This window comes from Amphiura filiformis, chromosome 17 (genome assembly GCF_039555335.1).
Source record: "Amphiura filiformis chromosome 17, Afil_fr2py, whole genome shotgun sequence".
Lineage (NCBI taxonomy): Eukaryota > Metazoa > Echinodermata > Ophiuroidea > Amphilepidida > Amphiuridae > Amphiura > Amphiura filiformis.
Window position 1 is genome coordinate 27599248 of NC_092644.1, and position 16329 is coordinate 27615576.

A 16329-nucleotide genomic window follows, 5' to 3' on the forward strand; every position below is an offset into this window, starting at 1 on the left:
ATTTACATGATGTGATTGTGAAAAGTAAGTACCGGTAATCAAAATTCAAAGCAGCATGATTCAAAATATACTAGTACCTGGTCAGCCACAGGCAGTTTATTTTTGGTACATGTATTCTTTTTGTTTTACCATGAAATCACATATAGCACCTCACTGAAAAGCTTCGTACTGCAAGTACATTTAATTCACAATGATATTTTAGTTCCCAATGTGAGTGATGATTTGCAGTTAAAAAAACATGCAAAAAATCAATTAAACACAGCTTTTAGACAACATATTTATATACATGTACGGTCGATCCTTCATATAATTATTTTGTGTAAGCTAATGCTAACCCTAACTTTGCGTAAATTTTACATGAAGGAGTGACCCATCTTATGGTACTCTAACAATTATTGATATTTTACAAGGTTTGTACCTGTGTATGGAAGATATTAATATACGTTCTACAGGTATACTATTATTTATTAAAGCTGAATTTCTCCTAACCTGATTTTGTGATTTTACAAAGAAATATTTCTTTACATAATTTACAATAGCTGTACAATCAAATTTGTATGTACTTTTACATTGGTAAAACTTATATTTGTTTACACAACCTGATGCAAATCTTACTACAAGTAAAAGAATAAAATGTCTTTATTTGTAAGTGGACATATACAAATGAATAAGTATTTAAGAGAATGACTTTGCTGACGACCTTTTGGAGCGGCTAGAAGAATACCATCTGAAGAGAAAACAAGAAAAGAAAAGTAGTTCTGTTTATTGATGCAATCATTGCCAATGACACTGAAATTTAATGAAACAAGTACCTAAATTAAACCTGTTAGGCCCTTTGCACTTGATAATTAGTTTCCTGTTAAAGTTTTTACTAATTTGACCTCACATGACCCCTTGTGACCTCGAAATGACCTTCCAAAATTTGGTTCTAAATGTTGACTGTACCCACCATGTTTCATGCCCATATGACAGTTTTTAGTAATTTGACCTTGGATGACCCCAAAATGGCCGTCCAAAAATTTGACTCTAAAAGTTGACTGTACCCACCAAGTTCCATGCCCATACAACATTTTTTACTAATTTGACCTCAGATGACCCCTGGGTGACCTTGACCCACTAACCAATACAAACTTGTTCCGTCTTAGGTCAAGATGCACCTACCCACCAAGTTGCATGCCCATATGACAGTTTTTTTCTAATTTGACCCCTAGATGACCTCTGGTGATCTTGACCCACTAACCAATATAAACTTATTATGTATGTCCCGGGTCAAGACGCACCAACCCATCAAGTTTGAGGAACGTGCGAACCCCAGTGTCTGAGAAAAATAGTTTTTACTAATTTGACCCCTGGATGACCTTGGGTGACCTTGACCCACTAACCAATACAAACTTGTTCTGTGTGGGGTCAAGCTGCACCCACCCACCAAGTTTGAGGAACGTGCGACCCGGGCGTGCGACCCCTAGTCTCCAAGAAAATAGGCGGACATACAGAGTCACAGACAGACAGATCGAGTCACAGACGGAGTCACAGGCAGACAGAGGCACAGACTACCAGTATTATTATATAGATCATTCAAATTAGCTACTTCGTTGAGATAAAAACTACTGAAATTTGAAGACCACCAATAGTCGCCCTTCCACAAATTGTTCATCAAATCACATTTACATTACTCTGTAAGTGTAAGCCTTAATACCAGTTCTCGAGAAATTGCACGAGTAGATCGCAATCTCGGACGGACGGAATGCAGAATGACGGATAACCAGGATATATAATACCTCCGACTGGAGGTATAAAAATCACAAAAAGCTTGAAAATTTTTTGGGGGCATGCACATCAACAAAAATCGGTTGGTCGGGCCCGAAAAACAGATTTTTTTGTCACTTGCTTTTCTGAATTTACTCGAGAAAACTAGCTTAGAAATTTGCGCATGGCGCACGCCTGCACAATTATAGTCTGCCCAGTGCCCACCTGACCCATGATACCAGCAGTATGACTGAGAACTTTTAAATGAGTTCCAATGCCAGCTATAAAATTTCAGACTTTTTAAGACAATTAATGATAATATAAAGTTTCAATGACTTTCCATCATGATCTGTCAATTCTAAGATAGACTTCTCAAGTAAATCATCATTGTCTTTTTATTGTAATGTAAAACATTAGCATTAAATTTACATGATCATGAATCATGGAATGATTTATAAACATGTTAAATAAAACATTATTAACATGTCGGAATCAGATCATGACTAAAAATGATAATAAACACATGAACATGATAAATGAAATTTAACTTGACTCAGGACTTTATTAATGACTGACTGACGAACTCTCATTTCAGACTCCGTGACTCCGCAGGTTAGCCCATGATCATTGGCGTGACTGTGTCTATTTTCTTAAAATTTTTGATGATTTTAACTGTTAATTAAAGCTTACTTCATGACTTTGAAAAATGAAAACACTGAAAATGCAGTCTGACAGACACCAATCTTGCCGGGCAATTATGCCAAAGTTAAACCCTGAAAGCTTACGTGACTGGACACAATACTTAGCTCATAGTTTTTTCCAGCGAAATCCAAACAATTGATGTGAAGAAACTGATAAAAGTTCACATTTTGTTCATTTGTTTCGATGAAATCAGTGTTTCGTCACTCAAATCATTCGATCTTTCACAAGTTATTTTCACGCAAGATTACGCAAAGATCTGACATCACTTTATTTGTAATTCACTACGCGACTCGCGAGTTACCACAGGGGCAATATGAAGTGATGTCAGCCTCATTCAATATGTTAATATCCATGAATACTTCCTAGGTTGACATTCTGTTTTTATTATAAACAATGTTTGTATGATTCGCGCATCGATTCCTGGATGCAGTATGTCAGCCCCACGATGGTAACTTGATCACACAACTTGCAACTTGTTTGGGGGGTGCGCGATATTTTAACAATTATAAATATTGATCATAATATAAATCATAATAACGGGCATAATAATAACACTAATAATTATGCTGTGGGCTAACATTAGTAATATTATAAAATTATTTATGTCTTCAATAACTTCCCAACCACCACCAAAACAACAACAACAAAACAACAACATCATCATCGATTAATATCATCTTCATTTTTGTCTCATATCATCATCATAAATTCATATAAATAACAATCACGTCAGCAATAACAATATTCGCAGTATACAATACCAACAACAATAATAATAATAACATGACAACAATAATAACATAATATTAAACAATAAGACCTACATTGTATTATACCATATTATAATAATATAATAATATCCCGGAATAATATCAATAATGATAATAAATAATAATACTAGGCATAATAATAATAATAATAATAATAATAGGCATAATAATAATAACAATAATAATAATAATAATAATAATAATAAATTATAATAATATAATAACAATAACAATAGGGCCATTATCACAATAATTATAATAACAACAACAATAATAATAGGCCTAGAGTATAATAATGTTAATAATAATAGTGATAATATAAATAATGTAATATAAATTAAAATATAAATAATAATAATAATATAAATAATAATGATAATAATAATAATAATAATAATAATAATGATAATAATAATAATAATAATATGAAGAAGATGAAGAAGAAAAAGAAGAAGAATATTATCAAATCATATTATTATTAAATGATAATATTAATTATAATATAAATTCTAGTAAATTTATTAATTGTTATTATTATTATTATTATTTATTATTATTATTATTATTACAATTTACATGTATTATTCATTCTTATTACTTATTATTTATTATTATCATTATAATTTTAGTATTATTATTATTGTTATTATATTAATTCTCATGCTGGGTATATCCCATGCAATATAGTTAAAACTAGAGTCAACAGACGCTGAATACAAGCCGCAATTTGACCCTATAACTTGACCCCTGGGTTACGGATGGGGTCAACTGCTCTTACACTGTGCTTAGGATGTCATAAGAAATATTCCTGGTGAATTTCAGCTTAATCGAACTTATACATGGATTTTGATTTTTTGAAAATTTTTGATTGACCTTTTGACCCCTTAATGACCTTTGACCTCAATGTAAAAAACCCTTATGTACACCGACAAAATGCATTGTTCCAATTTTAATTAAAAAATTCTAACATGTTTAGTTCTTGAGATAAAAATTCTTGAAGTTATTCAGCTAAAAACAGGAAGTGACCCCTTAATGACCTTTGACCCCCAAACTAAAAATACCCTACATACACCGGGGAACACTAATTCATGTATGTTGGTTATATTATTCTGGTCTGTTTACATTTTGAGATAAAATTTTTTTGAACATTTTTGGTTTTTGACCGGAAGTAACCCCTTAATGACCTTTGACCCCAAACCTGTAGGCATCCTAAAGACCCTGGCTAGTAGCAATGTATGTGTGCTAATGGCGACTCTCTGCTATATATTTTGTAAAGACAGTGATTTTTTTGAATATTTTTAGCTTTCAGACCGGAAATGACCCCCTTAAGGTTATACTAAACTTTGCAATGATCGATCAAGAATGAGACTGCATGTAGCCCCCTTTAAAATTATCTATTTCTGGAAATAAATATCGTAGAGAGAAAGCATAAACTACGTCTAAAAGCTGAAAGTGTAAGGGTTATTATTATGCTTGAATTTTCCACTTGGCGAAAAAAGAAATGTACTTTTCAAACATTTCAATTTTTTTTCAATATCCGAGCATCAAGATTTTTGGGAACACGGCCATAATTTCTCAGTGGAAGTGGCGATTTTGTTGGGAACTACGACAAGACATTACAAACAAGTCAATAAAAGAATGTGCATATTCATTCTTGATATTGCTTGTCTCGATTTGTTTTAGTAAGCTTACATGTTTGCGAATTTGAAGTAAAATGGCCTCCACTTGTATGTCGTTTTGTAACCAGTAATAACAATTCCGTGCGATTTCATAGACAAAATTCTGACCTACATTATTTCTATAAACCCTCTTCTATATGCAGGTGCTATTTAAATTTTTATTTCGATAGCAGAAAATTGAGATATTTGCTATTTTTCCGACTCGCTGCTGTCAAATTGTCTAGTTTCGCGATAAAAGATACAGCGAAATCAATTTTTTTAGAACCATTTCACCTCGTTTGCTTGTGCTTTGAAGTACAAACTTCAAAATTGATATAGTGATTCTATATTTCAAGCTGCGTCATACTGTGTTTTTCTTACCTCTGATTGTCGCTGCTCAAGGCCAAAATTCGAAATTTTTGGACAAAAGTGACACTCTCATTTTTTTAAAACACGCTGTTTACGTGATATCGACGGGCTCTATTTGCCCGATAAAGTGGTGTTGCCGAGTTTGGATTTTAAAATATTTAGGTATTTTCTAGCTTAAAATCTAGCGCCAATGAACCTGGTGCATGGGAGGGAAAATGTTGGGGGGTAGTTAGGGCGCGAAAAAAAATATGCACATTTTCATGCTTGCTGCGCTTGTAACAGGTAGATATTTAGAAATCCATTTAAGGTATGGGTATGAAAATTGGGGATCCCAAAAAATTGGCATATAGGCCTAGGCCTATGCAAAGGGGTGGGGCATTTTCGGCAGGCCAAGGGGGGGGGGCCCCAACAATTTGGCAGTCCAGGGGGGTGCGGACAAGTGATTTTTGGCTGGCGAGACGGGAGGCAAGCGATTTTTAGCGAGTCGCTTGGAAATTTTGGCTTATAATTAGTAGGCTAATACCGGTACTGATTGCACAGCCTTTTGATTTCGAGAACGCAATTTTTTGGCAAGCCGGGGCCGGGGAGGGAATAAATTTTGGCATGTCGAAAGGGGGGAGGAAGAATGACTTTACCTAGCACACATTAAAGGGGCATTTCGTGATCCACAACCTCATACAACCCCATAGGCCTCGTCCTTTCTCACAAGTTAAGATTTTTATACCACTCATCCCGCTCTGGCCACATGTTTAGGAATTTTCACGCAGATCAATTCGTTAAGCAATGGAAAATATTGCCAAATTTGAATTTCGTTTTAAAGCCTACTCCCCATTAAAAAAACCCACTAATTTTGGGGGGATTAAAAAAAAGTTCTGTAAAATGAAACAAAAGGCTGCCTCAATCTTAATTATTCATTTAAGGCCAGGCCTTCATTTCTGAAAATAGCGGGAGCTCAGTTAGTCCCTGTACTCAGGAGCTTGACAAGGAGCTCAATTATATAATATCAATATTAAACCATAGGAGCAGCTCAATAAATGCCATTGGTAAAATTATTAGGCCTACGATATTTTATTTGACTGTGATCCGTTTTAATAGGCTATATACACTGTATATACCTTTAAAATTTCTAAAATTGGTGGAATTGAACAAGCTCTAAATTTCTCATACGTCCAGCATAACCAAGGGCAACTGGGGTGGGTGGGAAAGCCCCTAGCTATGGCCATACCCGTAGTGGCGGAACCAGAATTTTTTTCGCGGGGTATGGGGGGAAGTGAATTTGAGACGGGGGCCCTTGGAAATCATTGAACTAAATTGCCGCAAAAAGTGGAAAATTACATAATTGTGGGGATTTTGCCTAAAAACTGGGTGGGAAAGAAAAAAAAAATTTGGGGGAAATACTGCCCCCCTAAGCGGCGCCACTGCATATCCATCCATGATGCTAGAATGACGGAAGTTCTGGCGCTGAAATTCAATTTCAATATCACGAGTTTTTATCAGGGATTTTACCAAGGGAAGGCGATAGGTGTAGGATTTTGCTGATATACCAGGCAACCCGAGAAAGGAACTGAGGTGTGGCTAAATAAGGGAGTGTTCATTATAAATATTTGCCATTATCATACTTTCGGCCGAGAGCATAATTATTTGAAGCGTACATCGTGTCAGTCACATGGTCACATATTTTCTGTTGAAAGAGAAACGCACATGTCTCTGATTAGCTCGGGATTCAGCTACTGCGGCGCCATGCGTGCTGGCCTGTTGTTGTCCCGGGTTGTTGTCGAGTGGAAATGGAAAATTTATGAACTTCCGCAACTTTGCAACATCATCACGCAGCGGCGTAGCTGGGATTTTTTCCAGGAGGGGCAAGACTGTAGGCCCTATGGGGGCGGGGCCCAAATCCACCAAATTTCCCACTGGGGCGGGGCCCAAATAGACAATTTTGCCAGGCTTATTGATAATAATCGTATATGGTAGGCCTATTGAGCTGTATTGCATATCGTTTGATTCCCCATCTCTCTGCCCTCCTCTCACCCTCTCTTTTTTCCTCTTCCCCCTCTTTCCCTTTTTTTTCCTTGCACTAGGGGCGGGGGCCCAAATAGGCAATTTTGCAATTGCCCCCCCGGCAGCTACGCTTACTGTCATCACGGTAGACATACGCGGTAGCCTACAACTACAAGAAAGGTTTACAGACAAATATAGGTCTAGTAGGCCTATCAAAATGTTATCACTCTAAATTACAAGGATTTAAAAATAAATCCTTAAGACTGTAGTTAGGGACCAATCAATTTTAGATTTAAAATTAATCTTATAGATTTGAATTTTAAATCTTAAAGATTTAATTTTCAATCTTAAAGATTTAATTTTAAATCTAGCACTTGATTGGTCCCTAACTACAGTCCCTTGGGATTTATTTTAAATCCTTGAAATTTAGAGTGATATATTTTTATATTTTCTGGTGGACTCGCGGAGAATATCATGTCATGGAGGTCCCGGCTGGGTTGGGGGGGTCTCAAGGTATTTTGGTAGGCCTACCCATGCTTGATTCCGGGAGGTTTTTTAGCAGGCCCGACCATTTTTTTTATAAAAACACCTCGGGCGGGTCTCTTCAAAACATTTGTACCGCGGGGATCAAAGTCACCCACATTTGGCCTAATTTGACGCTTTTTTATTGGGCACTTTTGCCAAAATGCGCCCAAAAGTTGGTCTTCGCTGTAAACCCACCCATCATAGTCGTTGAAAAGGTAGGCCTACCCCAAAACTGTGGCACATCCACGAACCCGAGGGAGAGACCTCCATGGGTAAAAACACACCTCTAAGCGGGACCAGATTTATAATTTAAAATAGGCCTACATTTTGGAAGCCAGTCATCACGACAAAACGGGCCATGGTAGTGTTAATGGTATTAACACTTTGATTTTAGGCTTAAATGATGAGTGTAGGCCTATAAATTGCAAATTTGCACACACCCGGGGAACCTTCTCAAGTTGGTTTGGGTAAGGATGTGAGGCTGTGACTCCGAAAAACTACGGTACGATTTTAAACCAAATTTAAATAAAACAGACCCAAAATTGTATCAACTTTTGGACTGAAAGTTTTCGCAAATTTTTACTTTTTCGAGAAAATCATTGAAAAATACCCTTCTTAAACCTAATTTTCAAGACACCGAGGGTCAATAAAATCATGGCTAAAAATACAACAGAGTCTAAACTAAATGGCTGAAAATGCACCCCAAATCTGCCGCACATCACGACACCGTATTTCACCTTATAGATTTTGAAAATTGTCGCAATAAAATAGGCCCGAACTTATCCCAAATTATCCCCCGAAAAAATATTTTTTTGCAGGTGAGGTTGGAGTCTTATTATTTTATTCTCAGAGAGGATAGGGGTTGATATTTTTAGCAGGGTACAGTTTGTCTTGTTTTGTTTTGTTTTTTGACGTTGAAGTTCCAGATTCTTTTTTCATATATTATTATTCATTTATTATTTATACCCTGTGCACGTGGGGAAAAAGACACACGACAGCTACAGAGAAGCCACGAAAAAACTCCTGTGAAGTGCATGAAAATGACCCGAAAATGTGCCAACCGAAACACCCGAACAGGAAGATAAAATAAAAAAACAAAACCAAAAACCCAGGAAATTTCTTTGTCCCCCACCAAAATATATTATGAACACTCCCTTATGAAGTCTGCCCTCTTCCGGCTATTCTGGTAGTAGGCGTTGACAATTACCTTACGCGATTACCATATTTTTGAAGCATGTTTGAACCCGATTTGTTCTCTATTCACATTTTTAACGTTGCAAGTAACATTTCAAGACCTCTATTTGTGACAGGTATTTAATTATCTTGCTAGAGATGTGCCTAAAGTTGAAATTCAATATTTCGGATCGCAAAGATCGAGAGATATAAAGTTGCTGAATATCAGTTTAACACCATGGATCATATGGGCGTCGTATATGAACGAGTATGATAGCTCATAGCTAAGCAAAATGGCCGGGATACAGGTTGTATAAATACTACATGAATATTCATGAACTATACAGATTCCATTCTTCTCTAATAATAAAGATGTCAATCACTCTCCTAGACGACAGTTGCTTGGCGCTTGTAAACAAATCGAATAATAGTGCTTGACAAGAGCTAAAAAAATAGGCTAAAAACACATTTTCACACATTTTTTTCCGGATTTTTTTATTTCACATGATAAGTAGACATATTTTCTTACGTATAAGGTAATAATATATTTTTTCTGGAGGTAAAGCCCTTCAACACTTTGTTTAACCTTAATGACCTTTGACCCCTTATCTGAGCACACCCTATAGACACCGACTAAAGTCGAGTCACATGATATAACCATGTCCTCATCGCATGAAATTTGTGGAAGGAGTAGCATTTTTGTGAAATCACATTTTGACCATTATAGCTAGGTCAAAGGTCACAGCAAGGTCAAAGTCAAATGGAAGGTTTGGCCTAGCCCAGTGGTCTTTTGGGTCAAGTTTGGTTGAAATCTGTCAATCCCTTGCGAAGCTAGATGCAGTTGATTGCGGTTGCCAGAGGAAAGAAGAAAGAAAGAAGAATTGAGAAGAGACAGAACAAGCCGACATCCGTCGTCGGCTTGTAATAACTTGAAAACATCCCAAGACATGTTTATATTATATTTGCAAACAATATATTATGGTAGGTGACTAGGTGTAACAAAAGATAATCGATTCACTGGACACTCTCTTTCAATTATTATGCAAATATTATCGATACAACTAGAACGAACTTCAGGAAATCACTAGGGCAACGTAAGCTATGCATCTTCACACCTCCACGACATTGACAACATACCTAAATCGATTACTTGTTCATTTTGGCATCACACTGAATACGCGTTCCAAAACACCAACAAAACAGACCAAAAAAACACTAAATAAAACACTTTTTAGAATCATTTTCCACATTTTTTTAATTATTTTGATAGATGGATTTAACATGTCAGCGATAGTATTTTTTTTAAAATACTTTTTCCTAGCAGCTGTCCGGCGGCGGCTTTGCAAAGGACTCAATTCATGAAATTCGCCATTTTCCCTTTTCTCACTAAAAAACCTCTCGCCGGAAACTGGCGATATTAGAAGTTCTACTCAACGGATTTTTATTATTTATGTATCAAAATTTAAGTTAATTTATGACGAAATCCGATATCTATAAAACAATATATGCTATCATTACAAAATATTGAGAAAATATGCATTAAACTTACCATTGAACTTTGGGGATGTCCCATAACCGCGGTACTGAGGTAGCGTGGCCAAGAATGGATATCGGTCAAGTTTGTACTCTTGGTAGTTGATATAGTAAATAAAAACAGTCCTTCGATTGGTCAATTCTCTAAAAATGCCAGTCTCCTGAGACCATTTGGCCTATGAAAATCAACCTTTCAACACGGGGGGCGGAGCCTATGTTAGCGATGACGCTCTCAAAGAATGACGTCAGCTCAACTTTCCGTTGGTTCATCACAATAGACGCTATACTCGTTAACTTTCGATACACGTGGTTACCGGAACGGCAACAAAGGAGCGAGATTTGCGGACGAGGACCAAGCTCAATGTAAACAGAGCTGATAACTTCCGTGTATCAGCGTTTTCTAAGGCTTGTGTAGAGTAGCCAGGACTTTATATCAGAGTGGGCAAAAGGCAGCTTGCAAGGGGCAAAATTTGATGAAAATTGTCAAAAATTGACAAAAAAGTATGTATTAAAAAGGCCTAAAGATCAGTGTGGCCAGCATCCCGAGGGGACAAGACTTCTCACAGGGCGTAGGTTCCCCTCTTGCTTCCTACTTGGCTCTGCCACTGCACTTACTTCCATGCTAAATCCAACACCCCAAAGTTGTGTCCACACATGGTCGACATAACAATTTCAAGTTCTGAAACCCAAGTCTTCACTTCACTACATTGACAAGGACTTGTGAGATTTTCAAACATCTGCACTGGTAGAAAATGTGATTTAATTGACCTGCATGCTGATGAAACCTTGAGAAACTCAAAAGTTTCACTTGGGTGAACTCCTAGTTTCAGCAGATCCACACAGTTTGTTTGGTCAATATTTTCCTGCTGACACCACTTTTGGGGATGACACTCCAAGCAGGGTCTTAGCTAGCCACCTGTCTGGCCGTCATTTTAGACCGCCAGTTTGCTCCTGGGACGGGCAAAATTAATGCCTTTGACAGATGCTATATTATAAATTGTATGTTTTGAGAAGCTAATTGACCTTTTTAGTAGACCCAATTTGTAGAACAAGGCCATATCAGCATATATTTGAACTCTTTGAACCCCCAATGGGCTATAGATGTCTGGTAAATGTTTTAAAGGTCAAATTAGGACAGACAATTTTATTCAAATGACGGGCAACCCTCAATTTCTAGCTAAGACCCTGACTCCAAGTACATCCATACAGATGGAAACCCCAAATGACAACTTGCAATTTCTTTACCCTGAATTGTCAGCCTCCGTATAAACACCTGATGTCAGTTTTCATATAAGTAGAACCTATAGCTTGAAGTATACACCTGCTAGAGACCCATGGCACAGATTCTAAAAATATATTTTGTCACAAAAAATTTGAGGTCTGCCTTCCTCATTTAAATCACAGATGAGAAAGTTGAAAGCCTACTTATGGTTTAAAAAATGAATAATGATAGTTGTATAATTTGCATAGATTTTCCCGGGTTTTAAAAAGACCGGAAAGTAAACAATGAAGTTTGATTGGAGAACTTTGAGGAAGATTATTGGTTGGTTAAAATACGGAATAAATCTTGATAAACCATGCGGAACATATTCTCTGACACTTAAGAATACCAAAATGAATTGTAGATGAACTTGTGAGAGAAAAATCAACACTGCTAAGCTATAAAGGGTTGTTAAAAGGTCTGTAAGTTACAAAAGAATGAAAATTCAAGAGAAGTGTGTATAATAAACGTTACCGTGATTAAACTGCTAGATAAATCCTTGAGATTGGGCTATTCCACTTGAAATCCATATGTGAATTTTAAATGGGGTTACCTGGATGGGTGACTCCATATGAAATTCACACTCCCTGTGTGGGAGATTAAGGCCATGTCTTCCATAGGGGGTGTATGGATTTCAACTGGAATTGCCCATTGCCAGTTTAAGTAGGACACTTGTGTTGATATGACTATTGTCATGACTTGATATGCCAACAGGTAGTTTATTAAGGAAAGCATGGCTCAGAGGTTAGAATTCTCGCTTCTGGGGCATGAGGTCCTGGGTTTGATTCTCGGTGATGGAAAATTTGCTGGGGTATTGACATGGAAAAATAAACTACTGCAGATTAAGTTCCGACTTCCGTTCTCCCCTTAAAATAAAAATAAAATAAATATTGACATTTATACAGCGCCTTTCATATGTATCAAAGCACTTTACATTTATTCCCCTGTCATTAGAATATTTCAGCTGCCATACAATGCCCAAGGCATGCTCATGGGTGGCACTCAATTGGCAAATTATATTCCTAACAGCTCCCCATTTCACCTCTTGGTAGAGAGAGGTAAGTTAGGTAATGCGGCTTGCCCAAGTACACAACATGATGACACCACCGGGGCTAGAGCCCGTACCGCTACTCCACCGTGCACCCTTGTAAATGAAACATGAGAGAACTCCATCCTTCAGAGGGGATGTTAAGCTGTCGGTCCCGTGTACAGAAGAGCCATTCCTGTTACATGTAGCCTGCAGTCAGTTTCAAGAAGAGCAGTGTTTTTAATCACTGACTGTCCCAACCCGTACCAGTATACTAATGGCAGCATGCCAAGAAAATGACTAGACATAACAATTTTCCAAAAATTGTCAGCCAAGAGCTGAATGCAAAGTTACTTACTTCACAATAACTTATGACCTATTTTTCACAGAGCTTAATTCCAAGTATATTACATTGGGGAAACAAGTTAGGCAAATGTGCTATCAGTTAAACAGCTGTAGTAGCACCAGGCACTTTAATGAGTAGAAAGCTTAATGTAGCTTAGCCAACCAATTATGATATGAATTGATAGATTGGGTTCAACAGGTGTATTCATTAGAAGCAGCTTGCATGAATGCAGAAATAGTTCTGTGCAATGTAAACTTACAACTCCTAACATTATTCCTCAATTATGCCATAAACTAGAAATATATGTGATATGATCGAGGGGAATGAGTTGGATGTCGCTAATATTGTTTTTGAGATATTGGCAAAAACAGTGTTCAAATTCTTTTGTTTTATGTTGTTTTCAGCCATTGTTAAATTGCACGTAACTCAGTAATGAGATGTCCGATTCTGATGGGGTTTGCATCAAAATGAAGTATTCGGAAACTGCAAGAAAATGATGTGAAAATTGCCGACATGTGACTCATTCCCCTTGATCATGTCACATATGTTGTTGAGTACTGTGCTATCTTCTGAAGATAACAATGTAATATATTTATCAAATTTAACTACAAATGGTAATAACAGTGCTGTCTACTGAAGATAGCAATCAGTGAGTGCCATCCCCTGACCCAGAGGGTATGCCAGTATGCCAAGAGGAATGACTTGACATAACAATTTTCACAATTTCGGCTGCATTGAAGCTTGGGCTACAAAGAGAACTGAATTCAAAGTTTACTTACTTTACCATAACTTCTAACCTATTTTCACCGAGCTTAATTCCAAGTACATTACATTGAAGATAAAGTTAAGTAAAATATGCTACTAGCTTAACAGGCATTGTAAACTTACAACTCACAACATAGGAATATCTGTTGTTGAGTACTGTGCTATCTTCTGAAGATAACAACATAATATCATTACTCGTAACGTAACTTATTCCTCAAATTTAACTACAAACTATACATATGATGTTAATAACTGTGCTGTCTACTGAAGATAGCAATTAGTGAGTGTACGCAGTATGCCAAGAGGAATGGCTTGACATAACAATTTTCCACAATGTCCGCCGTCTTGAAGCTTGGGCTAAAAAGGTAACTGATTGCAGTTTACCTGACCGTAACTTTTAACTTATTTTTCACAGAGCTTAATTCAAAGTACATTACATTGAGGACAAAGTTAGGCAAAATATGCTACCAGTTTACCAGACATCGTAAACTTACAACTCATAACATATACCTTAATCTATTAATATCTGCTGTTGATTACTGTGCTATCTTCTGAAGATAACAATGTAATATCATTACTTGTAACATAGCTTATTCCTCAAATTTAACTATGTTGATAACTGTGCTGTCTACTGAAGATAGCACATAGCTTATTCCGCAAATTTAACTATGTTGATAACTGTGCTGTCTACTGAAGATAGCACATAGCTTATTCCTCAAATTTAACTATGTTGATAACTGTGCTGTCTACTGAAGATAGCACATAGCTTATTCCTCAAATTTAACTATGTTCATAACTGTGCTGTCTACTGAAGATAGCACATGGCTTATTCCTCAAATTTAACTATGTTAATAACTGTGCTGTCTACTGAAGATAGCACATAGCTTATTCCTCAAATTTAACATGTTGATAACTGTGCTGTCTACTGAAGATAGCACATAGCTTATTCCTCAAATTTAACATGTTGATAACTGTGCTGTCTACTGAAGATAGCACATAGCTTATTCCTCAAATTTAACATGTTGATAACTGTGCTGTCTACTGAAGATAGCAATAAGTGAGTGTCATCCTTGACCCGGAGGTACATAGTATGCCAACAGAAATGGCTTGACATAACAATTTTCAGGTCAGCTGCATTGAAGCTTGGACTACAAAGAGAACTGAATGCAAAGTTTACTTACTTCACTGTAACTTTTAACCTATTTTTCACAGAGTTTAAAATTCCAAGTATATTACATTGGGGACACAAGTTAGTCAAAATATTATGCTATCAGTTAAACAGCTGAAGTAGCATCATGCATTACATTTAGATGATTGGTAGAAAGCTTAATGTAGCTTAGCTAACCAATTATGATATGATAGATTGGTTTACAACAGGTGTTTCGCTTGCATGAGCATAGAAACAGCTGCAGGCTTATAAGCAACAGCTGCTTGGCGCTTGTAGTTGGATGCATTGGGTAACCTGGTTGTTGTATAATTAGAGCTATTAAAATTACCAAACCATAAAATATGTTTTCAAACTTTGACAGTGTATGTCAATAATGGCTGAATCAATACTAGGCCTGTTTATACTCATCAGAATGCATTTTGCATGTGTTTTAACTACGAGCAAGAAAATGTGAAATTTTTGAAAATATTTTTCATTAAAAAAATGTGAAGGCCTGCTGAACCAATACTAGGCATGTATTGTTTATACTCATTTGAATGAAGTTTATGTGTAAATTTCAAATGTGAATGTGAAAATTATTATGATTACTTCGGCTTTGCAAGAAGAAGGTTATAAGAAGTATTGATCAACAATGATAGGCTATCTTGCTCATATTTGTTAGCGGTTTATTCCAAAGGTGATGGCTCCTTTTTGTAATCAACAAATTTTTTTTAAAAACTCTTAATCATCCTATCCACTTTGCTTTGCTTATTGGAGAAATTGAGCTCTTCCAGTTAAAATCCAGACACCCCCTGTGGAAGACATGGCAGCAATCTTTCACACAAGGAGTGTGAATTTCAAATAGGTTTACCTGAATGGGTGACTCTGTATGAAGTCTACACCCCTCTGTTGTAGATTAAGGCTATGTCTACAATGTAAGGGGTATGGATTTCAACTGGAACAGTCCATTGCATGAAAGGAAGAACCTTCCATGGCCACTTAAAAGTCAAAATCCCTGTTGCTTCAGAGGCTTTTCCTAGAACCCTGCATTGTGCAATGCTTCACACTCGATTACTAGCTCAGTTTTTATTGATATTGACACACTTTGGTTCACACATACTTTAAAGTGACGCATCACACAATTTGTCGTCTGCTTTACATACTGCCGTATCTCAAAAGGCTGCCCTTTGTGATTTTTTGATTATTGTCATCTAATTGTGATGAGATACACTGTAAAATTAACTTTATATATTAATTTTGATGCAGTATCACAGTATTACAACCTCATGGCCATTCATGGAAGAAAGAG

General features: G+C 36.6%; 1 protein-coding gene across 1 annotated transcript in view; it reads left to right on the forward strand.

The window, feature by feature from the left end:
• LOC140137557 (potassium voltage-gated channel subfamily KQT member 1-like) overlaps nt 1–16329 on the forward strand; it is a 476223-nt gene that overhangs the window by 386385 nt on the left and 73509 nt on the right. The window lies entirely within an intron of this gene.